Raw genomic sequence first — 5751 nt, forward strand, 5'->3', positions numbered from 1 at the left:
GAACATACTGCAGAGTTGACCTCTACTCAAAAGTCTGTTTACTCTGTTCTTGCTAATGACAACAATACACTGCAATCACAATTCCCTATTGTTAAATGAATTTCCAAACTACATCTTTATTAGGTTTCAAATTGACGCAGAATTTGTTTTTATACTTGTTTCAGTTCTGGACCTCTAGGCTATTTCAATGTGACTTTTCCTTTTGAAATTGGTACCTTGGTTAGTGATGGTAACAACCAAGCAGACCAGTCTCATGCTTCAGTCTGAAGAAGGGTCTCGACCCGAAACGTCACCCATTCCTTCTCTCCTGAGATGCTGCCTGACCTGCTGAGTTACTCCAGCATTTTGTGAAATAAATACCTTCGATCTGTACCAGCATCTGCAGTTATTTTCTTACACTAGTCTCATGCTTCAGATTCAGTTTTTTAACTGTTTTTTACTGATTTTTGACTGCGAATGGCATCTACAGCAGTTGCTTGCGGCCGATGAAACTCTCTCGATCTCTTTGCTGCCACATTGAAGTTGTTGAGGAAACAAAACTCACATGTAAGTTTGAAATGCCAAGTTTTGTTTCCTCAACAACTTCAATTGAATTTGTTAATCTACCGGTCTACACGGACATCATTGGAAATCAAGTTAAGACATCCCGTAAATCATGGAATAAAAAGACCACAAAATTGCAATGCAAGAGTAAGTTGTTCATGAAACATTGCAGTTCCTAATTATCTCACTCTGTCTCGGGCTTGCCGTTGTGAAAATTGAACTTTCAACTGCTTCTAAAGGCCTTGAATTAAAGTAATCTTCCAGTTTCTGAACAACATTTTTAAGCAAGATGTGTTTGCCTTGCACAGTGAGAGAAGGTTTGCTTGTGTGCCACTTGCTTCTGCACCAACCTCTATCAGGAGAATTGTTCAACATGCTCTCTTATCCTGTTGACTGGGCTCCAGTGAAGTATTGTGTACAGTTTTGGTCTCCAAATTTGAGGAAGGACATTCTTGCTATTGAGGGAGTGCTGCGTAGGTTCTCGAGGTTAATTCCCGGAATGGCGGGACCGTCATATCTTGAAAGAATGGAGCGACTGGGTTTGTACCCACTGGAATTTAGAAGGATGAGAGGGGACCTTATTGAAACATATAAGATTATTTAGGGATTGGACACGCTATAGCCAATATTCTCATTGCAGTAAAGGGTGGCGCAGTGGTAGAGTCACTGCCTTACAGTTGCTTACAGTGCCAGAGACCCGGGTTCGATCCCGACTACGGGTGTTGTCTGCACGGAGCTGGCATGGGTTTTCTCCGAGATCTTCGGTTTCCTCCCACACTCCAAAGACGTGCAGGTTTGTAGGTTAATTGGCTTGGTACGAGTGTAAATTGTCCCTAGTGTGTGTAGGATTGTGTTAATGTGCGGGGATCGCTGGTGGGGACCCGATGGGCCGAAGGGCCTGTTTCCGCGCTATATCTCTAAACTAAACGAAAGGGTTATTAGCGATGTGGTACAAGTTGAGCTGCTGATACAGACTGACTGTTTCAGACCGAATGTAATGATATTCATGCTGTAAGCTAAGACTGTCTACTCACCCTCACGGATGTAAAAGGCCCCACGACGCAGATTTGAAGAAGTGCACAGGAGTTGTTCCTGGTGTCTTGTATAATTTTCATCCCACACTCAACTTCATTAAGTGTAAAGTGCTGTGGTATGAAAGGAGAATGAATGACACAGCATGCGTGCAACCATTATTTTCTCATTCTTTAAAGAACTGATTGCAGCAGTTTCTCCAAATTAACTCCTTTGAGGCTGTTGTGATGTTGGGTGGAACACCTGGCGCCTGTGCCTTGAAAGATCATCTATTAGTGCCTCTCTTAAAGTCAAAGCCACAAAGGTTAAATAAAATAGTTTTTTTTAATCGTCCACATTGTCTTGAAGGTGAAGGAGAGAGAAAGGAGTGTGTCCTTTCGACCAACGATTTCTCCAGAAAAAGAAAAATCGAAAGGTTGGAGAAATTACCATTTCCATTCATTTTAACACCTACAGTTCAAAAGGGATAGTGGAAAGAATCAAGAAAACGTGTAAACGAGGGCAATTGTTTATGGCTCAAGGAAAATGTTATGGACTAGAATTAGAATTGCCAAATGAAAAAGGATCGTGTTTGCTTTTTTATTATCCAGGTAGCTGGTTAATAGAGCAGTAAAGAGTTGACTAATCATATCAATCAATCTCTATCAATTAGACCACAGCAGACGCAGTAGTGAGGGGAGGTAAGCCCCAGTGGTGGAAAACTTTGGTGACCATAAGTTCAAAGTCACTGCCTTCCTCCCAAGCATGCAACAATTGCCATATGCTACATCGCAAATGCATTGGAAAGCTCCGGGAACAGTTGGAACGTACTTTTAATGCCCTCTAGTTTCCGTGTCCCTAGATTATAAACTCTTCAGGGAATGAAATGCGTTCACTTCAGGAAAGAGGGTGTGCAATGAAACAATTCATGTCCTTTGCACCTGCAAACATTTCCATGGAATTGGCTTTTTGTTGCATCCGTTTACGTTTATCAATAGTTTATCAGCGATAGAAAGCAAGTGATTCATTGGTGGGGGGCTGGGGGTGGGGGGGGGGGGGCGGGTGGGGGGGGGTGGGGGGAGGGGGTAAGGATAAACTCGCTCTGCTGAGGCCATTTTGTGGTCACAGTCAATTTCATGAACTGCCACGTCGGCTCTGCCGGCGATCCCCATGTCCTGAAAAATGCAGTTAAAATAAATCCTTGTCAAGTCCTGTGTTGTACTGCAAAGAGGGAGTTGCTCTGGGAATGTCCACAATAAGTAGACACAATTTGACGACCATCCATCTAATACTGAAGTCAGATAGAAGGGTCTTGACCCGAAACGTCACCCATTCCTTCTCTCCAGAGATGCTGCCTGACCCGCTGAGTTACTGCAGCATTTTGTGTCTACCTTTGATTTAAACCAGCATCTGCAGTTGTTTTTCCTAATGAAGAGGTCACTTTTATTGCACAAGCAACTTTTTCAGTTTTCATCCACATAACACTAAACTGCGCAGTACAATGCGTGTGTAGGAAGGAACGGCAGATTGAATTGAAGTGAATTGAATTGAATACTTTTTTTCACATGTGGCAAGTTACAGTGAAATTCTTTGCTTGCATACCCAAGGTATGCAAATAGTCGCCTATAAAGGGCGCTGATAAAGTTACAAAGTATCTGCGTGCCAGGTCCCCCTTTGCTCTTCCCCCCCTCCGCCTCATGGCGGTCCCCCCACGCCAGGTCCTCCAGTCCTCCATTGTCTGTTGTTCTTCCCCCCCCCCCCTCACGACGGTCCCCCACACCAGGTCCTCCAGTCCTCCATTGTCCGTTGTTCTTCCCCCCCCCCTCACGACGGTCCCCCACACCAGGTCCTCCAGTCCTCCATTGTCCGTTGTTCTTCCCCCCCCTCCCTCACGACGGTCCCCCACACCAGGTCCTCCAGTCCTCCATTGTCCGTTGTTCTTTCCCCCCCCCCTCACAACGGTCCCCCACACCAGGTCCTCCAGTCCTCCATTGTCCGTTGTTCTCCCCCCTCCCCCTCATGGCAGTCCCCCACGCCAGGTCCTCCTGTCCTCCATTATCTGTTGTTCTTCCCCCCCCCCCCATGGCGGTCCACCCACGCCGGGTCCTCCAGTCCTCCATTATCCGTTGTTCTCCCCCCCCCTCCCCTCATGGAGGTCTCCCCACGCCGGGTCTTCCATTGTTCCTTCCCCCGGCAGCGGTGTCCTCACATGTCCGTCCTCATCCGTCGGTCAGCGCCATCATCGACCGCCGCACCGACCTCTCCACTATCGCCTCTGGGTCCTCTCTGGACGGCTGCTGGTTAACACCAAAGATAGACACAAAATGCTGGAGTAACAGCGGGACAGGCAACATGTCTGGACAGAAGGAATGGGTGACGTTTCAGGTCGAGACCCTTCTTCAATGCAGAAGAAGGGTCCTAGGCTCCCGTGTTTATATTGCACCATTAACATAGACATCCCAAGGTGTTTCATGATACTGTGACTCATAAAATGTGACATTGGACAACACTGGGAGATTTGGGGGCAGATTACAATGAAACGTTTTTACAATGCAGAACATCTTCATTTCTATGCATGCACAGTTCTGAGCGCATTCATTTCACATGAATTCTCAATCATTCTTCATGTGGAGCGTTAATAATACTATAACACACTAAATTAAGAAAAAGACGTAGTGAAAGAATTAATATCGGAAATGTCCTGATATTAAATTTGCCCAGTTCTCCATATTGACTGCATTAATGCAGTTTGATTTAACAGGAGTAGACAATGAAAACTGGTAGACAGATGGTGATGGAGTGATAAAGCATAGACATTGTGTTTTTATTAGAGAAGATTCACAGGAGCTGAAATGGTTAACAGTAATTAATATTGCAAAATACAACACAGTGAAATAATTAATGTGCTGATTCTGGATTTTATTTTCTACAAATATTGAGATTAAAAGAACTATAAGATCTTTGGATGTTGGAAAATGGAACATTTAAAACACCTTAAAGCCTTCTAACAAACTACAGTGGATGTAAACAGAAACAGTTAAAGAATGTTAGAATATGTAGAATTATATATTCTGATGTATTAATGTCACTAAATCTCTGGAAATATTAAGAGTCTCTCAGATTGCCACAGAAGTGGGTTTGAATTGGTAATCTATGGGATGTCTGCTCAGTCCCACACAAGGTTCAGAGTATGAAAGGTCTGTTTTATATTTATATATATATTTATATATATATATATATATATATATATATATATATAAATGTGGATATTTAATGGGAAGTAGATTTGCCTATTAATTATTTAAGCTGGCTCCAGCCCTGCAGCCTCCGAGTCATTGTTTTTAGCTCATTAGAGGCGTAACCTTAAAGTTGAGTAGTGATGGCTGAGCAGAGGAATATTCAGAAATGGTCGGATGGCACTTTATCTGCCACATGTACCCAGGTACAGTGAAAATGTTAGACACAGTTCAGTACAAGTATCACTATACATAAGCACTTAGGTTAAACTTGCCAAAGCTTCCCAGATGCAGTGCAAGTATATACTTGTATATACCTTCATCTGCAGTTCCTTCCTACGAATATACAAGTGTATACTTGAAAATACTCTTATACTCGTAGGAAGGAGCTGCAGATGCTGGCTCTGAAGAAGGGTCTCGACTCGAAACAGGCGGCACGGTGGCGCAGCGGTAGAGTTGCTGCCTTACAGCCAATGCAGCGCCGGAGACTCAGGTTCGATCCTGACTACGGGCGCCGTCTGTACGGAGTTTGCACGTTCTCCCCGTGACCTGCGTGGTTTTTCTCCGAGATCTTCGGTTTCCTCCCTCACTCCAAAGACGTACAGGTATGTAGGTTAATTGGCTGGGTAATATGTGAAAATTGTGTGTGTAGGATAGTGTTAATGTGCGGGGATCGCTGGGCGGCGCGGACTCGGTGGGCCGAAGGGCCTGTTTCCGCGCTGTATCTCTAAATCTAAAAAAACTAAAAAAAGAAACGTCACCCATTCCTTCTCTCCAGAGATGCTGCCTGTCCCGCTGAGTTACTCCACCATTTTGTGTCTATCTTCAGTGTGAACCAGCTTCTGCAGTTTCTTCCTACACAAGTAAATAGGAGCAGTACACTGAGTCAGTCTACAGGGTTAAGCCAGACAGCTCTCTGCCATCTATATTCATTTAATGGGATCATGAACAATCCTTCAAC

Source organism: Rhinoraja longicauda, chromosome 16 (genome assembly GCF_053455715.1).
Source record: "Rhinoraja longicauda isolate Sanriku21f chromosome 16, sRhiLon1.1, whole genome shotgun sequence".
NCBI lineage: Eukaryota > Metazoa > Chordata > Chondrichthyes > Rajiformes > Arhynchobatidae > Rhinoraja > Rhinoraja longicauda.